General features: G+C 41.0%; 1 protein-coding gene across 9 annotated transcripts in view; it reads left to right on the top strand.

Annotated features, from left to right (window-relative positions):
- The window catches only part of DPP6 (dipeptidyl peptidase like 6), a 510,591-nt gene that overhangs the window by 224,499 nt on the left and 262,776 nt on the right, over positions 1–23,316 (top strand). The window lies entirely within an intron of this gene.

Genomic DNA, 23,316 nt, shown 5'->3' with positions numbered 1-23,316 from the left:
TCGTGGTGAATGGGAAGCACCACAGACTGGCAGGGTCCAGGGTACCTGCTTCTCCAGAACAGAAAAAATGGATTAGAATAGTAATGGACATTATTTTACATATTGCTTTGTGGGGAAAAAAAAAAAAAAAAAAAGAGGGATGATTCCCCCCTTCCCCAAGCATAAGGGAATATTTTCTTTGCCTTCTTGCTCTCTGGCAAAATTGGCACAAAGGACTCCTGTATGTATTACCTAATGTCTATAATTATTTAGTGCAAATATTTTCCTATATGTGTGTTGCTGCTCATAGGTGCTAATTGCTAATCTAACCTCCTTTACTGATACCTCACTAGCTCTCAGGGCCAGTAATGCCTGGCTGCAGATGAGGAAGGAGAAAACAGAAAACATTGCATCATTTGAGGCTTGGCACAGCCAGCTTTCGGATATGTGCTTCTCTCCTCTGTCTTTTGTTGGTGGAGGGGAGCGATAAAGTCTTTATCAGCCAGCAGGGTGTTTGTAGGGAATGTATTTTGACAGTGAATTCAACTCCCCTGGTGCCTTACCAGGAAGGCTGTCTGCCTTCCCAGGTGAAGAAGGAGGAGACAGTGCTGAGCTGTCCGGGTAAGCAGGAGCCAAGTTGTTGTGGAGAAAGGTGAAGGGGCAATAGTCTCCCTTTTTCCTTAGAAATGTGGGGTGACCTGCCTGGCCTGGGGACACTGTGGGGATGAGGTTCTACAGAGAACCAGGGCAGGAGCATTGCTGCAAGGAGCCAAAGGGGATGGGGTGAGAGCATGTTTTGTAGGTAAATGAGCAGAGAAAATGGAAGGAAATGTTTACATGAATCTCTGTAATTGAAGATTGTGTGCTTGTTTCTCCAAGAGCTGCATCTCCTCTCTGGGCTTGATTATACAGCTAGGTCTCAAACAGATATTTCTAAAGCAAACACAGGTAGTTTTTTCCCTTTCAGTGATCAAACAGGAGAGACTCATGAAGTTACTCAAAGTGTCTGATTAAAGCCAAATATCCCTCCTTCCAAACTGCCATGATGACAGTTGTTTCTAAGTATGAGAAGTTTTTTCCCAGCTGTATGCAGCCCATACAGACAAGGCTGAGAAAATACCTCAGACAATACATGAGAAAAAGGAGCAATTAATATCTCCAGGAAAGCAGGGGAAGAGGTGGTGAGTTCAGCGGGGAGCACAAACAAGAGCAGAAGCCTTGCTCCAAGGAAAGAGAGATGGGCACTTTTCAGATTAATTAAGCAGCATGACTATGAAAGAAAACATGTCAGACTTACTACAGTTAAAGTATTTTATATCTGTAAATAGATTGTACGAATTCACAAATCCAAAAGAGCGTAAGAAGCAGCTGCTTTGGAGGTGGAGATAGATGTAGGAAGGTAAACATTCCTTCATCAGAATGCTTTCAGTAGCTAGGGAGGGTTTGTAGGGACTAGTACCTAGTGTGATAGCTAAGGAGGGATGAGTAGAGAATGATGCATTGCCTTGTTTGTTAAGGAGAAGAAAAGAGGGAAAATGTTTGTCTTTAAGTATTAGCAGAAATAAAGACTACAGGGAGGTGCTTTGAGGCAAGTGATCTCTGGTAATAAGTTGTGGTGAGTACCATGACACCTCTCCATTAGAGAGGCCAAGAAGATGGTTAGAAGCATAAAAAAAGCCAATAACATAAATGCAGCAGGACTTGAGAAATATCCTCATTTGGCAAAGAGCTGACAGAATCATGTAACAGAGAGCAATGCTGCAAGCAACTTCCCTGTCCTTAGTGTGCCACCAAGATCTACCTTTCCAGAAGGGATTTGCTGGCTGTTGGGTGTCTCCCTTCCCTGGTGTGGGTGTCTCAGTGAAACATCCAGGTTTGAGATGCTCTCTGATGCCCAGTGTGACTTCCGCCTTAGCCCTGGCATCCTGAGGTGCAGCAGTTCCAGCACTTGCCCTTATTATGGCACTTGCTGAATTTCCTGCCCTTGAAATCCAGATTTGGCAGGAGACAGAGCATCTGCTGCCTCATCCAAGGGATCCAAGAGGAGATGCAACCCTGGAGCAGCAGTAGATACATTTTGAGTCTAAAATGAGAAGCTTAGGGCTGCAGGGCCTGCTCAGGGCTGTGATGGCTGCTGTCTGTAAGAGAAGTTTGGGCAGGCGACCTACACAATCAAAGTATCAGAGAAAATAGGAATGGAAAGGATCTCTAAAGGTCATCTAGTTCACCCTTTTGTCTGAAGGCAAGTTTAATTATACCCACACTTTTCCTGAGAGATGTTACATCTCCTCAGCCTCTGTCTCTCTAAATTAAACCATCTGAATTCTTTTAAGTTTCTCCTCAGTTATGATGTATTTTTGGAGATCTGTGAGTGTCTTCTGGACTCTTTCCAATTGATTTGTGTCCTTCAACAGCCCGGGGCTGAGAGTACCCTATACATGGCTTCTCCAACTCTGGAGACAACTGAGGATCACCAGTTCTGTTTCGTTCTGTTGATGACTCTATATAGGCACATCTATATCATCTCTCATGTATATAGATACGAATCTCTCATGCACATCTATATATATATTATCTATGAGGAATAGATGTGTTCAGCTTTTCTTACCAACTTGGAGGGAGAGTCTGCAGAGATCAGTTTAATGTCTTGAAGAACTCTTGGGTTTGTGTTGCAGGCATTTTTTTACTGACTTCTGTCTGGCTAAAATAATGGGCCAAGTCTAAATTTGAAAACTTGTAGAAGGTGCCTCAGTGTAAACAGCTTTGAGTGAACTGAAAATTAGTACAAAGTTTTTGATAAATGACAAAGACCCAATTTACAAGGAAATTCTTATTGCAGCTGTCTGTGTTAGGTCAGGTCTCATTTAGCATCTTCATTTAATGATCCTGAAGAGGGAGTAAACAGCCTGTTAATGAATTTGTGTGTGATGCCATATAGGGAGGAACTGGGAGTAATAGGCAGAAAAGACAAAGACTACAAAGGGACATAGAAATGATAAACACTCACAGATAATGAAGTTGATTTCATCTCTGCATAACACAAATTAATGCTTTTGGGTGAAGTGGAGGAAGGGAATGTGGTTAAAAAAACCTGGCTTAGTTGAAAGTTTTTCATGAGGGAAATAGAGTTATGTTTACCATTCGGTATTGCTTCCAAAAAGCTGAATGTCTGTTTGGACTTTTCAGGTCACACGTATATGGAACATGGGAATCTCTCCTCTCTATTTGACAACTACCGGTCTATGTGCTCTACTACCAAGGTGTTTGAATAGACACAAAAAACAGTAGTGAAGATGAAGAGGGAACTGGTTAGTGAGACTAGATTAAATTAACTTGGATTGGCTGGTTAGCCCAAGGGACAGAGCAGCCTCTTTTTCAGTAGAGGAAGCATTATGGCAGAGGTAACATTATGGCAAAAGGGAAAATGTATGAGAAAATGCATTGAAGAATGGGAAAACTGGCACCAGCAATAAAGCATTTGAGCTGATCGTGTGTGATGGATAGTTTAGCCTGGTGCTTAGAAAAGTCTGTGTAGTATATGAAGAAAAAAACAGTAGGGAAAAGCTGAATTGCTGGGAAAGATGGCATAAAGGATAAGGGGTGACATCCTCATTCTTATTTTAATTTATTTTAACACCCCCTCACATTATTCTGACAAGTGTAGCACAGGAGGAAGCATAATGTAAATGAGAGTCTGGCCCTAAGAGTCTTTGCTGAGTACATGTTCCCTCCAGTGTTTCAGCCGTTCAGCCCCTTCTGCAAACAGAGATGAATGCAAGGATCAGAAACATCAGAAACTCAAAGATTTGGATGTAAAGACTGACAGGTTTTTATTTCAGATTATTTCCTCTCTTCCCCTTGTGAGCATCCCAATGTGCTAGAGGTTTGAATTAAGAAAATTACATATCTAAACTAGAACACATCCAAAACGAATTCCCAAATGAATGTGTGCATGCACGTGTACAAATAGAGTGACAGAATGTTTAATTATGGCTTTCCTTTAAAAAAAATAAATGAAGCCCTTTGTTCAGTGCAGCTGTCAGTCTTGTCACATCATTGCTATGAAAAAAAGTTAAAAATAATAATAATAAAAAACTGCACAAAGAAAAAGGCATCCAAAAATTACTCTGGGCCAGTTAGATAGTAACTGGGTTACAGATAAACAGCAGCAACATCTTTAAAACATCACAGAAACAATGTGACAATGCAGAGGTCAACAGGGGCTTTAAGAGCCATGAGTAGGGAGTGACAGATGCAGTCGTCATTACAAAGAGCTTCCATGAGTTCTTTGCCATTAGTATTAAGGGAAAAAGCTGAAGGTCGTTGCAGAGACTAGAATACATTTTCCTGGGGGCAATATGAAATGCTAAAAGGTTTTATGATTATGCCAGAGCAGATAGTTAGGCAATTAGAGCTGTTAAAAGTTGACAAGGGACTGGGTCCAGATGAGTTACATCCTAGAACTGAGACTGTAGCCGCAAGTGGAATTGAAAGCTTTGGCAACTATTTTTTGATCCATATCCAAGGATGGGGTGGTTCAAGAGGATTGCCAGAGGGGCTAATGCGGTTGCTATATATAAGGAATGCTCGTGAAAAAAATCCAGTGTCAATGCAATTCTTTGGTAAGAATATAACTGATAAGGGAGAAATATGTTTCACTTCTGCAAGCACATGATAGAGGGTTGTTTGCTTGGACTCAGGAAAAGGGAGTTCTTGGCTTATAAATTTTCTTGAGTTTCTGAAACATGTTATTGCACCAGAAGACAAATGTCAAGCAGTCTATAATTCATCTGACTTTCCTGAAAGCATAGCATACAAAATATTGATCTGCTTAATAAATGCACATTATCTCCTGAAAATGATTAAAAATTAGCTCAGGAAGAACAAATAGTTTCACTAGCATTGCAGAAGGATAACAGAGAGCTGGAAAGCAAATGTGCATTCTGCACTGTCTGTCAGCATTATGTGCACTCACATCTTTGTGCAACATTTGCAATGTTTTGAGCATTAGACTTACAATATTGTAGGGGAAAAAGGGGAAAACTTGTCCTTGTGCTACGGTTCAAGATTAGTAGGGGGCAGAACCATGACAAGCCATTCAAGGCTGTGCATGATAGCCTTTAGCCTGTGTAAAAATCTTATGTTTGCTGTTGGCAGAGGCTGCCCTTCAGGCACAGTTCCATACCTGAAAGAGCTCAGCTCTGTCAGGGGTGATGATTGGCCTCATATGTATTAATCATGACAAACTGGACTGTTTCAAGCACAGCTGAATGTGATGTCAGGGCATATTTAACAGAAGATGCAGAATGCAGTATGATAGTGCCAACATTTCTCTCTGCGTTGGGCTTCTTCCCCAGGGAGGATTCCCACACTTCTTTGGAGACAGGAGCCCCAGGAAACAACGGCAATGGGCAGCTGTCCATCCCTTTCCCAGGTGTGATGGTCTGCTTGTCTCCTTGTAGACTCTGCTTCTAGACGTCAGTGTTACATCGACCCTGCCATGTCCTCAGGTGGTAGACTTGGACTGGAGGGACCACCTTTTTTGCACCCTTCCCTCCACCCCCTTCCCTTTTTGGTGACGTTCATTTCTTTCTCAGGGAGTTCTGTGTTCTTTTGCAGACAGACAAAGCTGTAGCAGGTTTCTAGCAGGTGAGATTTTTATTCAAAGCAGGTGGAACTATAGTCAGACCATGACACTATGGTGTGAAGGGAAGGCAGTTTTCATGCACTCCATGTACTCCACGCACTCCACTGCAATTCTGTGTTGCATTCTACCATGCTAGAACTAGCCCTCTTGTACTGGCCCCGGAAGGAATGCAAATTGGAGTTGTGAGTACTCAGCACCTTCAGGGATCTGGCACTGTGATAATCTCCGCCTCTAGCATAATCTTCATAGCTGAACTACTGTTAATGTGTTTGCTATTCATCTGTTGTAGCATTTAAATAGGAATTATTAGTGCCATATTCTTTTGGGTGATCAGACCAAAGCTACAGTGGGATAGTGTGACCTTGAGGTTTTTCTATGGACAATGGAAATTAGTTGATAACGGACAACAGTAATTGCTTGGATTACAGTGCACCTCTGGAGCTACATCACCACAATACATCACTGAAGCCAGGAGCTTAGCAGGATTCAGAAAAAAAGGAATTAACAAAATGCAAACAAGATGTTAAAATGCATTAAAAAACATGGGATGGAGGATAATGCAGAGGGTAATTATAATGTGATTATATTAATATAATTATATAAGTAAGCACTGTAGCTTCATTGGGAACACTGCATGCAGGGCTGGGCTCAGAGATGGCTGATGAGTATGTTTTGAGGCTTGAGTAAATCTAATGCATAGGAAAAATTTAAAATATTGGTGTTACTTAGTTTTGGAAAGGAAACCGCAAAGAGAACATCATGAGGAAGCCTGAGGCACGGGGTGTGGTTGCAGAAGTGAGATGCAGTAAATGGACCTGTGGCATGGTTAGGTGATGAGAAGGTCCTGAGATGGGGGAATTTGGGTGAGTGTTTGAAATGTGCTGAGGCCTGAAGGAGTTTGGCAGAAATGAATGGTCTCCTGTAGGAAGAGACAGTAGGCTATTGAACAAAGAGAAATAATCAGTCATTCAGCAGCCAGGCAATAAGAAGTGTGTTTCCGATTGGGGATGTGCAAAATAACCTTACGGTATGAGAAGAGGTAAGGGATGTGTGTGGTGCACAGAGCCAAGGCACCTGGAAGTTTGGAGCCCTTTCCTCTTACAAAGAGGATGAAAGGAGGGGATGGGACTAAACAGATTATCAGGACATCTTTTCCTCTTCTTCATATGCAGATAGACAAATGCCCATGGTCATTGCTGAAAAGATACTCAACAAGGTACAGGGAGGAAGAAACCACAGTAGCATAAAACAGAGCAATAGGATTTCCCACCCAGACTCCTGTTAAATAGTTTCCCTTCTTACCACTTCCGCCAGATATTTCCCTGTATCACTTGAAGTTCTGCTGCAAGGCATAATCTGAAGAATAACACAATCAGCTAGGTTGGAAAAGACCTTTAAGATCATCAAGTCCAACCATTACCACAGGACTGCCAAGAGCACCACTAAACTATATCACTGAGGTCCTCATCTACACAGGTTTTGAGCACTTCCAGGGACAGTGATTCCACCACTTCCCTGGAAATCAAAAGCTTACTAACTTTTGGAAAACCTGTAATTTCTGATGTTTGAGTTCAAATTGAATACAGGGACATTATTTTCACACACAGAGCTTGTTGCCACAAGGAGGTGCAAGAGAAAAATTCTTCCAGGTTTGGGGAGAATACGAAAATTGTACCAAAATTAAGAATACTGCTGCTGTAATGAATAGCAGTTGCATGCTTTAGGAGGGATGATCAAACTCCATGACTTAAGTCACATTTTAAGTCTTAGGGATGAAGATAAAGGCTAAGCCGAAAGTACAGCATCCTTCCTGGTTTTTGCTCTTCCTAGAATTAATTATGCTTTTTACACAATTGATTTATCCACTTGTACTTTCTAGTCAGGTCTTCTCTGTGCTTCTCTGTTTACATGATCAAAAGGCATTCACAATCGTAAGCATAAAGATTAGAATTGTATAAAAAATGCTTTCTGAAGGAATATTGATGTCTCAACAATAGAAAATTTGTGCAGGTTTGTGAAAGTCTTTTTGCACTTTGGCTGACTCTGGCTGTCATACTATGAGCTCAATTAAACTGATCATTGGTTTGATCCAGTGTAATGTGTTTTTTGGTTTTTATCTTGCCTGCTCATGCAAAGATATCCTTCATTCAGAAATAGCCTTACCTGTAAAGTTTCTGTATCCAATTTTATTACGATATTTGACAGATTCACGCAGTCATTCAACTTAGCATTTCTGCATCACAGATAACAGTAGCAAAAGTAACTAGAAAACCAGAAAAAGCTTTTAAATTTTACATATTGAAAGCTAGCTTAATTTCAGTTTTGGCTAGGCAGCCTTCTTCAAGCTGAGGATAAAATGTTTAATTTCATTACTCTGTGTTAAGCTGTTATTTTTCCTTTAGAGTTTCTCCAGTGAAAGCAGCATGACCAAAATCTTGTTCACTTTTGATTGTTTTTTTCATGAAACTTGAAAATGGATAATATTTCTGTGATTTTTCTGTTCCATGGCTTTATTGCTGGGACAATATTGTTTCTGTTATGGCTTGTGAGCGATACTTTGTATCTGTTCTTAAACAGATCTGATGCATGAAATGATGACGTTCCTGTGCTTTCTCAGTCTTTGAAGATACTAGAGTTAAGTATTGTCAAGTTTGCTAAACATTTGGGTAGATGAGCTGCTGCACTATCAGACCTGAATGCTTGAGAAGTAATAATCCATACTAAAAAGAAAAGAAAAATATTATTGGCATTTAAAATGAAGAATATTGATATTTTAAAAAGGAATGTATTTTTGGGCCTCTTTATCTCTCTTCTGGGTTTTGCACTTTCTGTGTTAATGAAGTCAAGGTTTTCCCTTTCTTCAGGAAGACCAGAAATTGATTGTTTTCTTCTTTTTAATGGAGTTTGGGTTTCTCACACGCCTCACTGAGTGAGGAGTTTAAAGAAATCTCAATAAATCATTCTTTTCCTGAAGATATAGTTGCTTCTAGTAATCTCTCCAAGCATGCTTCTGCACACTATCCATCATAAATATGTTTATGCTTATATGTATTTATGTATATATTTATACATACATTCCCTCTGTGCAAATGTATTTCAACCCTGAATAGAAGCTGAAGGAAATCTTGGAAAAAATTGGTCAGTGTTACTCCCTAGTTGCTGACTAACTTGCCATTAGGGGTTACTGTAATTTGGGAAAAGCTGCCTCACTTTACCCCAGCAATGACTGTGTCTCCATAGTGGGTAAAGCAGTTATTGTCAGTTTGCCTTTTAAATGTTGAAAGGCATCTGCTGTTCCTCTGAGGTGAATGGTGAAATGGAAATTGATGCTGATAATAAACATAATTATAAAGACAGCTGCTGGAAAGACCCTGATTTGTATGAGAAAAGTGGCATTTTAAGAGCTGTGCTGTGCATGTAATGAGAAATAGTATTGCCTTTGAAACCATCATACTGAGGCTGGAACGATACATCTGATCGAGTCGCACCCACTATGTGACACTATATTGCAAAAATTTCTTGTTACATCAAATACCTGTGATGGCACAATGGATTAGGTTGGAAATTCTTTTTCCCTGTATCTCATCTTTAAACCTCTGAGTCTGGGCTTTATTTAGGTTTTGTTTTGGTTCTTTTTTTTAGTACAGAAGGGAAAGGAGTCAAAGACATTGCATTTGAAACCTTTCCTGAGATTAGTAAGGCTTAGACTGGCAAATCCAGACCATCACTGGGGGCTTGTAGGGTTGAAAACCAGAAAATGGGTTTGGTACCCAGTGCTTGGCTTGACATGTCTGCAGGATCTAGCCTTGCAAACAGTAATGTTGAAGAGGATGAGAACACATATTATTCTAGAAGATTCATGCTACCTGGTAGTTTACATGCCGTGTGTCACAAAAAATCAGCCTTTAAATTAGAGACAGCTTTATGCAAATGTCAGTGGAAAAGGAGATGAGTTGAAAATAACATTAAATAATTACTGTGAAATTAAAGGACTATTTTGAAGTTCTTATTAAGGTTGATGCATCATGATTATGTTATTGGTAATAGTTCATGGCTCATCCAATGTCATTATTGTAGCATTGATGTTTTCATGTAATGTTTTCTGGATCATTGTAGTCTTCTGTGGTAGTTAATTGAATAAAACACAAGATTTACTTGGAATAGATGCAGATACAAAGTATTAAATTTCTCAGAGGAAGAATGTTTTCCCTTTGTTTAACCCAAAGCATTAGTTTATTTGCAAATATAATTGATACTGGCTTGAAGAGCATTCCTAGACTACATTAAATGGGACAGCCATAGTAATAGTACTTGAGCTATGGCAGATGAGTGTAAACAGTGCAATATGTACTGTAATGGATTCTGGACTGTAAATACCCATCGTGTCCCACTATGTATGAATCAGGAGTCTTATTCATGAATGACTTTTTAGAAGTGCATTCTAGGAAAGGCAAAAAGCCGTGTTCTTGGAATTACTTCCTGGTACTTAACACAGAGCTGTACATCTCTATAATGCTGAGCTCTAGGGTAAAGCCCAGGTCCTTGCCCCTAGCAAGGCTGTGGTCTCAGTGTCCAAGCTCAGTACTGCAAGTAGAAACACACGTTCAGTGAAGGGTGCTTCAACTGCTAATGGAGGACTAACAGAGGCTGAAAACCTGTGCAGGGAATTGCATCTTTTAAGTCCTCGCTCAACCCTAATGGAGATATAACATCAACAGAAGCTATTGAATGATTATGTGAACCATTCAAGCTTTTTTGTGTCTAGGAAGGGTACTTTGAAACAGTCTATAAAAGGATGGGGAGAGATGCAATGCTGCACACACAGAGTCTTTTAACTGGGTGCCTCAGAAGTGAGTGCTGAAAAAGGAAATGTCTGTCCTGTGTGGACAGAGAAACTCACTGATAGTAAAAATGGTCTCTTTAGGAAGAGACAGCAGCTTGCTGGGCAGATTCCAGGCAAATTATTCCTCTTGTGACTGTAAGTTATCTTCAGCAGGGTCTGTTGTTCTGTTGGAAACATCTCTAGGCCAAAGCACAGGGAACCCTGGGCTGTAATACAAATAATTAAAAAAAAAATAAATAACTAACTAAATAAATAATAAATAAATAAAAAAAAGTAAAAAAAAAAAAATTTTTTTTTCATTTAATTTCATTACAACAGATTTCTAATATGTTGACTATATTGATTCCATTCAACAATACTACAGGACTATTTTATGAATAGATGCTTTTTGGTTCTGCCTTCATCAGACAAAAATGGATTTTCATTTATACTGTGCCTGCATTGCACTTCTCTGACTCTGGAAGGAGGCTTTAAAATTGATGTGCATTGCACTTACAGGCACTTATAGCCACTTCACAGAGCCAGAGTAATGTCAAGGAGCATTAGTGCCTGAGAGAAGATGCATAGGATTTTACCAGGATGGAAGCTCTATCAGTCTTTTAAAGCAATCAAATATCTTTGATTATAGAAATTAAACCTCATTTACAGTGCAAGATCTGATGAACATACTGAAGTTTCTGTCTTACAGAAAAAAAAAGGATTTGTCCCAGGTAAATTAACTACCCCTTTTTCCTCATGGAAGGGAGCTCAAAGTAAAGAGGTGATCTGGTATCATGCTCTATAACACAATGTGGGCTCTTTCAGCAGAGGTCTACGTGTATCATAAGGATTAATTCTACCATCTGTGTTTGTGTTAACCTCTGTTAACTTCCCATACTCTTACTGGGGAGACATTTAAATCTTTAAAAAAGGTTTCTCTAGGGGAATGGCCTGAATCCTCTGTGTTACCAAGGAATATATTTGTACCAAAGAAAATGATACTGATGAGTTTATTTAGCAATAATATACAAAAGAGTACATTTTTATTATAATTCATGCCATCCTAATGGACTAGTCAATAAGAAAGCATTAAAATTTAACGCTGGATGGACTATAAATTAATATTAGTTTGCATTCTACCACTGCCACATAGGTAAACCAACACACAGCTAGTACTTAACTGATAAGATGAACTTTTGAATCAGGTGCATGTGGTTTTGCTGCCAGTACTATCTGAAGTTAAATCACTTCGCATGAAATACCAAAGGAAAGCATCCTTTCAAGACTAGAACTGACTGTTCTCTGCTATTTTTGTAATTTTTAATTACATGTAGCCTGTCTCTGGCATCTATGAAGGGGAAAAACGTTAAAAATAGATTAATCTATTTTGGAAAGCTTGTCTCTTGACTTCATTTCTGGACATAATTAAAAGCCTCATCTGTTGGTTAGAATTTGCCCATTTACTTTGATTTTTTTTGACTCCTGGAAGGGGCAAAGTGATCAGCTGAAGTCCTGCTGAAGAATCCTGTCTGTTAAAGTTTAGTACATTAGTTTTCCTTTCATGCTGAGCTCAGATTTACTGGCAAGCATGAATGTTTATATTTTTCCCATCAATCTGTTGTGCTTTCTCCTCGTACTAATCCTTTCAGAGTAGCTGTTGCTTGTTCTGATGTCACCAAGCTACAACACAGAGTGAAAACTTGTTAACCAACTATTCAGTGCTCTGGATTGCTTTGTAAGGCACAGAATTGATTTTATTTTTTTTTTCTGCTAGCCAACTTCTATTTCTACTTTTCCAGGCTTTTGCAGCTTAAGCCTCTAAATGTCCCGCTCTGCAGCTACTTCCCACACCAGCAGAAGTCAAAGCATAAGCTTTCCAAATGCAACACATTGCAGTTATAGATATTTCCCAGGTAGAACTGGGCAATAACCCAGGGCCTTTCAGAACACCTTGTAGACAGCAAAGCCTGATCCAAGCACCTGGTATTGATCTGCTATTGTCTCCTACTGCTGACATTTAGGCGAGGTATTGTAAGTCCTTCTGCATCCCTTCTTGTAACTAGACCATAGGTTGGGATAACAGAAGGCTTGGCTGACAACTGGAAGTAGGAGTGGGCTCAGCTTTTGTCTTTTTGTGGATGTTGTTGTACTACAGCATATGTAGGCAATCACATGCCACTTCTGTCTGTGATGTACATGTGATACGATTTTTTTTGTATGTATGACAGCCATATTACGCATATGCGATTACATGCAATTTGAGAGGTATATGAATAAGATATGCATTAGTTATTTTTGACAAGCAGATGGTTCTGTCTGGTACACTTTATCACACTCAAGCTCAAATTTAATACTTGAATGGTTTCCTGGGGGATATATATGTTTGAGGGGAAAAGTATGCATCTTTGCATAGCTTTTTTTTTTCAGCTCATAGGATGCGTTGGAGTTGCATAGCAATGTTATGGAACTTTCTGTTAGTCTCCAGATATCTTGAATTCCCATCCTTGTGCTATTTTCTAAACTAAAGGAAATCACAGATTTTTTTTTTTTTTATTTTATTTTTTTTTTCTCATGGAATAATTCAGGGATGTGCTTATTTATTCAGCTGTAGGCTATTTTGAAATGTTTGCCTCATTATTTCTTCACTGTCTTCAGAATATGGTAAAATGGAAAGGTCACAGATACCATATCAAACAATAATATGGTGAAAACTGTGTTATCGGAGACAAACCCTCTTGTTATAGAAAGGATGCGTTTGTTGATTTGGGTTGTGTGTGGGAAGGCATGATTAAGTACATCATAGTAAGCATTTGTGTAATGTTTTAGGAAGGCTGTAACATATTGTGTTTATATTCACAAAAACCAGTGAAGCTTTGCAAACTGTAGTGGGGCAATCTGAATGGCGTACTGAGTCTCTGTGTGTTAAGGTCCTCAGCCACTTAATGAATGCTGGTCAGTACTCCTGGGACCCTGCAGCAGCATTTAGACATCCAGAGCAATTACATGTACCAAATCACTGCTACTTACAATTACTGCTTCACCCTTCCTCTGTCTGGCTGTTAGACATCAAAGGAACAAACATTCCAGATGGGAAGACACAGGGAGTAGTCTTGAACCGCAGCAAAAGACTTTTATGCTCCCTGTACATTTTGGACATCCCACCTCTGCTGCTGCTACTCTTGTGCTGCCATCAGTCGCAGACTTTTAAAGCCTTGTTCTTGCTTCCAGTAGGGACAGGTGGGGGCAAAATTAAAGCAGTCTTGTAATTTCAAGTAGAGATGTGAGGGCTTTCACATCTCCTCTTCTTTTGGCATATCAGGTGCTGTGTAATCTGCCCTTGCTCCAGCTGTGCCCAAGTGCCTGAAGTGGCATTGCTGAATACCTGCTATGTCTCTGTAATTAAAGAACATGGATGTGGTTTTGGACAACCTAATCTAGCTCAAGATGTCCCTGCTTATTTCGGGGGGGGGTTGGATTAGATGACTTTTGAAGGTCCCTTCCAACACAAACTACTTTATGATTCTGTGATTATCAGTGCTAAGTAAAGGATGTCTTCTCCCTTTTTAGAGGTCTTATGATGTACATAGAGCCCCAGTGTTCTCCATGTTTCAGTAAGACGTATAGGATATACAGATTTTAGGTATCCCTTCTGTGTCAATTCTCTTGTTTTATAAGCAGATCGAATAAATGGGTGGGAACAGGACCTTGCTGCTACACTACTCGAATTTCTTATGCTATTTAAGTTTGAATTAAGGAAGCTATGTAGTTTACCATATGTGTTTGCTCATCATGAAGTGAGATTTCCACTTTCTTTGCTATGTCATCTGATTTTGAGTGAGTTGGGACTCTGATTTGGTGTAGTATTCTCAGAATTGAAGAGTACCCCATAGAGGCACTTAAAACAAAGACATAGTGCTAACACACTCCCCAAACGCACCTCTCATCTGCTGAAAACGAAACCACTCAAACGTGCTCCAAGTGGCATACCAAAACTGCTGGTCATTTCTTTTTTAAAATTAGAGCAAGGTGTCGTTATGGTTTTTGTTTTCTTCTTCACAAGGTAAGCAGGTTATTGAGGTTGTACTAGTAATAAGTCAGTGCTATTCGTCCCCTTCTTTCTCTGTTTTAATAAAGACAGACCTTTACATCTCTGTTAAGGGTTCTGGGGAGGCTTTTCCATTTGGCCCATTTTCCATAAATAGCATTTCCACTAGAGGGCATTCAGAATACCGGTAACAAGTTTCAGCTGTCCTTTGCTTTACTGCATGTACTGTGCCAGACATGCAATCTGGAAAGATGAATGCAGGGCGGGTACTGAGGCACAGCAGGGGAAAGTGAGTGAAGCGACAAAAAACTGTGCACCATTTGTTTCACCCGCCCAGTGAATTAGGGCTATGCCCAAGTGTTGTTTCCTGCCTCTTCTTTATGCCTTCAAATCTGAATATATTGTGGGTTTGCCTTCTCCAAAAATAAAGATGCGAAGCAGATAGGAAGGGGCTATGTGACTCTTTTAGAGAAGACAAGTGTCTGCAGTGTTTTCATTATTCAGACTCTTGAAAAGACTATTTTGGGCTAGTAGAAAAACTTATCTACAGCTAGTAGGAATGTAGCAACCTATGTTTACCATAACAGATTTCATCCCAAGTGATTTAGTTGAGAAAAAGCATGCTAGTGTACAAACACTTGCAGCCATCACAACCCCCACCAGTAGCTGGGGGCAGTGACCACCACCAGCAATCCAACTTCAGTAAGCATTTTGGGAAGGCAGTAAACTTCAGTGAAGATACTAGTGCCGGTGCAGAGCTGACACCTTTGCCCTTCTGGGTGTTATTTGGGAATGTTTGTGAGAAGTTATCACGAGGCTACCATGGTGTTCAATGGGCCACTGCTCATCAGGGTCCAGTTGTTGCACCCTTTGCTACAGGTGGTAGTAGTCCTAAGCAGATGCTCTCCACTGAGCACAGCCTAGGGGATCCAATGCAGCCATCTGCAGGGTTTTGCATTCCGTAACTGAGGACATTTGGTCCTTATGCCTGCATCACTTGTGCCGACCTCATCCGTTGTGGTAGTATAACTTCCAATCAGATGTGACATCTTTAAGATGAAAGTATATTACATGCATCTATTTACCAGTGTCACATATTTTGCATAACCTCACTATTGAAAGCGTACGGATCATGTTGTAAGTTCAAGTTTTTGGTTGGTTGGGTTTTTTTTATAAAGCTGATATAAAAGTTAATGAAAGATAACAACCATTGCAAAGAAAAGTGTACTTCATAAAACAAATGCTTAAAAAGCCACTTGCTCCAGCTGTGGCTTTTATGTACAAGGATCTCTCAGGCAATGGTATGTGCTTACATAAGAAGCCTTTCACAACGTTTACATTTAAACCAGTCATCATCTTATATGCAGATCATTTATTCATCCAATAAATCACTGTTGCAGCTAAAAATGAAAATGAGGCTCTCCCTTTTCCAAGCAGTAGGCTGCTAAATAGCCTAATATCTTTGCAGCTGTTGTGAAGATGGGGATTCTCTGTTTGACACTGATTTGAGGAGTGTATTTTGTTATCTCTTCCCATTGCTGGTGGTCTCTTACATTTTCTGACCTGGCTATTTTGAGTTACAAAATCTATATTGAGGCTATTCTGTAAAACTTATGTTTAAATAAAGAGGAAAACAAGTAGGGAGGAAAGAAATAAATCCTTCCACTCCTAAAACAGCAGTCAAAAAGAGCTCGTGTTGAGTCAATGAGGAAGGAATTCAGCTGCTGCTCAGAAATGATAATGGGGGGGGGGGGGGGAGAATGTGTGTGAAGATTGATCTCTAAGATCGCATGGAGCAGAAATACCAAGCCAGACTGTGAGGAGGCAAATTTTGAAAAAAAAATCTGGAGACGATTCACAGCTGGCACTGAAGTTGGGGCCTCAGAAGTCTCTCACGCACAGATAAACAAGCGAGAAAGAGGCATCTGTTGCGTTACAGCTGCCAAGGTCACACCAGCAGGAACAGGCAGAGGGGAAGAAGAAAGCCAGCGGTACAGTCTGTATTCCTTGCAGGGATAACGCAGTGTCAAACAGTTGTGGCATTGCTAATCATGTGCCTTTGAGGCTGGAAAGATGTATTAAAGTATATATGCTGACTCAAAAAATTAACCCCACCATCAATCAAAAGTAATGTTTTTGAAAAAATATAATCCACTTAAATGGGAAATTCTGACAGTACACATGCTTGATCTTTAGGATAAGCAAACCAAAGTGGATATACAATCCAGAAGTGAGAAGGGCACAAGTACCTGCTGTGTTCCCCAGAGTCATGCTCCAGTTTAGGCAGGAAAGTGCTATGCAAAATAGCCCTCACTGCGCATGTGTGAGCAGACTTTTTCACAGCTTGCATCCCAGTCCTGGAACTTGGAGCAGCAGCGAGAAATAGGAAGCAACAGAATACAGTGTTTCAAATGAAACTATCTTAATCACTTAAAACCCTCTTCTCATACTCAAAGCTTTCAAAAAAGCAACTTAGTAAGGCTTTTGTAGTGCACAAATGATAGCAACACCATAGCACTGTTATACAGAGCCACAAGTCATTCTTGCAATGCCTGTTGTCTCTGTGTCCTCTGCTGCACATACCTGCTTGTTTCAGATAGCAGGAGTTCTCAAGCTTGGAGGAATGTTTTGAAGTGTATCCCCTGTAGGAACAGACATTCATGCAAATACCTAATTAAAGGCATTGAGTAAATAAACTGGATTTGATCTGTTAAATGAAAATACCACACCAAATTGCTTTCTTAATGATCTTGGCAATGGAAATGTGATATATTTTTATCCACAATTATATTCATCTATTATTGCCTCTAGCATGCTCACAGAACCTTTGAAATCTGGAAAATCATTTGAGTGGATCCCCAAGCTACAGAGGTCCTCACTAAATCCTCTGAAAATTTGTCTGGACATAGACTCCCCCATGACTAATCTGTAGCAGAACAAACATGTTGGAGACAACCAGAGAGAGGCAATATTAGCAGTGTTGATGCAAGGTTAACTAATCCATATCCTTAAAGGCCAAAGCTTTTCCCCCCTTGGTAATAAGATTATTTTGGGATACCCTTTGACAAGCTGAGAAGTCTTGCTAAATTTAGGGATTAATTTGGAACAAGATTTAGTGTTTTTATTGTCTTCTAGTATGGAACAAGGTTGAAAAGCAGTGCTGGGGATAGGGTGTAAGCAGTACTGATACTCTGCCGCCTTTGTAGGAGTAAAGCTGATGTCAGTTGATCTACCACCTAAGTATTCCCAATTCTGACTGGGTGCATTGCCGTACACTAATGTGATGTTAACTGTTCTCACATTCTTGGAGAGGGGCAGGGCACAAATTGTGTTTTCAGAACAAAAGAAAAATTAAGTTCTCCCTCTCCAAAGCTTATTCAGCTGAGCACAGAACAGAAATCTTGAGAATGAGCAGCCAGGATGACTGGCTGCTTTTCCAGCATCTAAAAACATAAACTCCTGTAAAGAGAATTCCTAACCGTTCAGACCTTATGGTCTCACAGCTGCCTGTCCTGCTCTGGCATCCCCTACGTGAGCAGCACTTGACCTTCAGAAGGATCTGCAGTGGAGGAGCACAGATCCCTCTGACTGGGCTACAGAAGTCCAGACTGAAGAGGAGCCATGCCACTGCTTTTTGTGTGGATGAGGTCTTGGCATTGGAACTGAGGAGAGTGAATTGTCACCAGCATGCCTTGGCACATCTGCAGGACTGTGATGATGGTCCTGCAGACATACATCCTGCTTTGTACAGACCCTTCTTGTTCTTCTTTGAAATTTTCTAAGGAAGCCGGAAAAGTGGGGCAGTAGGGCAGCTGCAGATGTTTTGAATCAGACTTGGAGATTAAATGGATTTACCTTTTTGGGAGTATGTAGTTGTAGAAGGTAGACCTTCTTCTCAGGCAGCTGCTGCAGGAGCTATCAGACTTGTGCCCCCACCCTCCTGTTTCCCCTCCTGAAAAGCAGCACCAATACATACTGAGCACTGTTCCCCTTGCATCCTGTTTTGATCCAAGCTTCCTCAGTCACCTTTCAAATGACTGAATGCTAAAATCCATGGCTACAATGTTTTTACAGGCTCACCTCCCCTTTCTTCTAGTGAATGTCTGGGCTGGCAGGCTGAGTTATCTTACCAACATTTACTACCTGCATGACATTGCATCCAAAAAAAACCAAATGCAGCCCTTAGGACTTACCCTTTGTAAACTACCTGTGAACAGGTTTTTTCCATTATCATAACTTGCCAGAGTAAGTGCTTTCCCGGGTCATGTGTCCTCTCTGAGCTGACAGCAAACCAGTTAAACCACTGGGAGCTGGTAGCGAGTGTGAAGCTCCAAGAGACTGACTGTACAAAAGCAGATCATGTGGTGTGTTCTGCTAAAGGTAGCACATTACCGCACCCCGGGTTCTAATGGTTTAGATCCACTAAGAATTTCAGATACATAGCTCTCCATGGGATCTGGTCTTTATCTGGAGAGGGGAGAACATTAACAGACTTGTTCAAAGGTATAGTTAATCAAGTGGAATTCATTTTTACTCACTTTGCCCACTGGCTTCAACTTCCTTGATGTGGTAATGAAGAGGGAATAAATAGCTCAGTGTGGTACAGCCAGAACACCAGGTTTCAAAGGAGCAGAAGGGTTCTGCATCCAATAACTATACCTGCTGCTGCTACAGGCTTATTACTGCCCTTGCGTAGTCTATACTCCCTTGAACAGATGTGTGCAGCTGGAGGGTTCCCTGTGAGCATAGACTGCTGTTGGATCTGGCCTTTATAACATAGAGGTGATGGGAATGCTCTACACTGACTCCTGAGATCCCATTGCTGCTTCCCATGAGGCAGCTGCTCAGCATTCACAGACAGTAAAGACTCTTGCCTATGTGGAAGGGCAGAATCAAGGATAGTCTTAGTAAATTGATCTGCTTAAAAGTGCTTGGGAGTAAGAACAAACTACTTTTTTTCCCCTACCATGTGTTGCTGTAATGCATGGTCATAAACAATAGTTATTGTGCTTTAGCTCCTAACAGTTCATAGGTCTTTATAGCAATGAGTTTTTAAGGTTTTAGTCCACTTTGTCTTGCAGAGCCATTGCATTATTTTCTATTTGCAATGTAAAAGATTTGCAACAATCTTTGAGCATGAGGGAGCTTTGTGGTGGTGGTGGAGCTTGTCCCTGAGAACTCCAAAGAGTGTTTTGAGAATGATCGCAGACCACAGTCCTGTTCCTGCCAGTCTCAGGAGAATGAAGCACTTCCCTTTTAACGGGAAAAGCTGTAGGACATGTGTGACTAATTTGTTACAAGGTAATTAAAAATTATCTGTCTTACTGCAGCACTGCACAATATTGTTGAAACAAGCACTCTGGGTGAAGATGAGTTGAGAAGCTGGGAAGACTTCCTTTCACCTGTCACTGGTTCCTCTCCTGATAGGAGGAAAATGACTGGCTGTCCTGCCTCGTGGCAGAGGAGCTAATTGCTGTCAAGTGTGGGGATCCCATTCATGTGGCTGTAGGTTAGCATTTTGAACATGGATCTTGGTTAGCAGGGAGAGCTGTCTGTGCTCATAGCAATGCTCCTGAGCTGTCCCAGTGGTGGCATGATGTGGACTACATGGATTAATGAAAGATACTCATGATGGGAATGCAGATTGTGTGGCAGGGATGGAGCCTGGAGATAGCTTCTTTACGCAGCCCAGGCAGCCAGTGAAGACAAACCTGTTGCAAGTGATGTGTGGTAGGTGATGAGCAGCCTGATGCATCTTCAAACCTGGCAGGAAGGAACTATGTGCTGCCTGTGTTCCTGTGATCACGTGGGATGGTGTGGGGTGGGAAAGTTATATTCCCAGGGTCCTTGTTTGCCAGTGCCTCCTGCAATCCCCTAAATGGGGCTGTCTGTATAAATCCTTCTGCCTGAGCAGCTGCTCTATATGAGCGAGATACTGACTCTTGTCCTGTGATAGAGGTGTATTAATTTTTCATGAGTGGTGACTCAGCCAAGCAATAAAGTTGGTACCCTAACATAGCACAGAGGTCAGGATGGATGGCCTCAGCCCTGCTAAAACGCGAGCAGATTCTTCTATGTCTGTTAATAACGAGTATTTCTGAATGGCTGAACCCCTTTTATTGAGGAAGGATGGAGGCAGAGAGCTGGAGGACATGACTTCCACATCCTTCTGTCAATGAGCAGCACCTCCTGGCCATCTGAGAGGATGAAACCCCTGCACAGGTCAAGGGTGATGGAGAGGCACCTCCAAGCAGAGATCAAGGCATTTCAATAACACTGGGGTAGCTGCACCAAAACACTGGGAGGTAAAGCAAGAACAGTCAGCATTGTAATGAACTTATGTAATAAGGCTAAGCCATAAGTATTTGGACAACTAACTGCTGGACTAATTAACACAATTAACTTCTTATGCATCCAACAACAAGCTTGGTGGAAAAAATCTACCTTGTAAGGAGGAGTGGCCATTTCAAGAAAACTAGTGAAAACAGTGTGTCTTTAATGGTTAACTGTGGAAGAATTGAATTCACATAGGTAGGGTAGGCAAGGGTAAATAGATAGGTACAAATATAGTTATTGTCAGCAGCAGAGCAGTTAAGTTCAGTGATTACCAGTGTAAGTACTGAGTGGTCAGGGACACAGTGAATGGTCTATGTTTTGAAATGGATCCGTTTTGCAGAAATTCACAGGATATATTATAAGGAAGCAAAAACAAACCAACCAAACAACAACAGAAAAAAAAAAATCAGAACCAAAAACCAAACCACAACCAATACAGTTTTGTTTTTTTCCCTCTGAATTCCTTTTGGAAAGAAAATTAGCTAAAGTGTGGAGTAAGGCAAGCCTTCATTCCTACCCACTACAGGTAGAAAAATACACCAAGTCCATTGGAAAATTCAGACTGATCCACTTCTAGAAGACCTTGACAGCAATTCTGTTCTGATGGCTGGGAAAAATGTATAAGCAATAATAACCTCTCTATAAATATATACAAAATATTGTGACTAAAACTATTAGGACTGAAGAGATGAAAATGCAGTGTAAGCTAGGACCGTGTCATAATATAACCCAGCAAGAGGTTGACACAGGCTGTTAGATTTAACTGTAAATTATTGCTTCTTGTTAGAAAGGTGCTGTTCACTTTTTTTAATGAGCTGTTGCCAGGATCCTGGCTCTTGGGACCAGGCAAGGTTGTCCAGTTTTCCTACCAGCAAAATTCTGTGTTGGAGATCTTTTATGTTGCTGTTTCTATAAACCGATGTGATATGTAATGGTGAAAATGCAGAACAGGCTGCCCAGAAAAGCTGTGTCTTCTCCCCACAGGGACACACAGGACCCCATCCCTGGCCGTGTTCAAGGCCAGGTTGGACGGGGCTTTGAGAAACCCAGTCTAGTGGAAGGTGTCCCAGCCCATGGCAGCAGGGCTGGAACTGGATGAACTTTAAGGTCCTTTCCAGCCCAAACCATTCTATGATTCTATTAAATGTTTAGGAGGTCTGACTGGTGGCTAGTAGATACCCTCTAGGAAAACTTGTCCTGCCGTTGATCTGTTCCTGAAACAAGGATCAAATTTATCCCAGGTGTAAGGACACATTGCATATAGCGGAGTTGTGTTCCTAGTGAATGTGACCTTGTATAATAAATCTGTGCTGTAAAACTGAGGATCAAATGGGGCATAATCACTTCCTTGTCAGATAAATACTCTCATGTTCCCTTTCCTTACCTAGTTACCTGCAGACTCAGCAGAGATCCCAGATTGGATATAAGGAGGAAGTTTTTTACTGTAAGGCTGGTGAGGCACTGGAATGGGTTGCCCAAGGAAGTTGTGAATGCTTCATCCCTGGGGGTGTTCAAAGCCAGGTTGGACAGAGACTTGGGTTGATATGGTCTAGTGTGATGTATCCCTGCCCATGGTGGGGGGGTTGGAACTAGATGATCTTAAGGTCCTTTCCAGCCTTAACTATTCTATGATTCTATCACGTGAGTGAAAAAATATTTAGCTTTGTACAGTGTGACAGCACAGAGGCAAGCTCTGGGCTCAATCTCTGGGTTCTTGGAAAGAGGTGAGGACTCGGAAAGCAGCAACATGGGAGTTTCATGTTGCCTGATATTGAGATGGGCTATGACTTGCACCAGTCTCAAGCAAATAACTGAACAAACTTCATGTTGCTCTAAGTTTTGTCCAACTAAGATCCCCCGAGATTTGAGACAAGGGGGACACAAAATCACAAAATGGAATATATAAACCTTTAGAATCAGTTTTAAATAATGTTAAGTTTGACGGCTTTGTAACAGTAGCAATGGAAAATTACTAAAGTGCATGATACATAGAAAAAAAAACAGAATGCAGCTAGAGAACACACTGAGCATTCTTGTACAAGATACATTGTTATAGTTGACACAGTTTTAAGAAAAACAGTCTAGAAGAGCAGGACACAGGGGTAAGGAGTATCTGGGAATAGCAGGTGTCCAGGAAGGGCGACAGTTAAACTAACTGATAAGGAGGAGGATAGGAGGATTATTATGTCTCCTGTGCTAACAAACCAATTAAACTGGTATGAGTATCTACTGTGCATGCTCCAAAGGCTGCCAGAAGTGATGAAGATTGTTGGAAGAAGTAAACGCCCCTCAGAGACCACCACCACAATTCTGTACGCATGCGGGGAACTTTCTGGAAAATGATGTAATGTATGTAAGCCCAGGGACTATATAAGGACGGCTTGTGTAGCAACGGGGAGATACACGTTAGGAGGAGCTATCCCCCGTGTCTCCCGGGGCCGCAATAAGGAATACCTGCTTGTCAGCTTGAAAACTTTGTTGGCAAGT

This window comes from Lathamus discolor, chromosome 2, assembly GCF_037157495.1.
Source record: "Lathamus discolor isolate bLatDis1 chromosome 2, bLatDis1.hap1, whole genome shotgun sequence".
Classification (NCBI taxonomy): domain Eukaryota; kingdom Metazoa; phylum Chordata; class Aves; order Psittaciformes; family Psittacidae; genus Lathamus; species Lathamus discolor.
The sequence above is the reverse complement of the archived record's forward strand: the minus strand, read 5'-3'. Positions and strand labels throughout refer to the sequence as shown.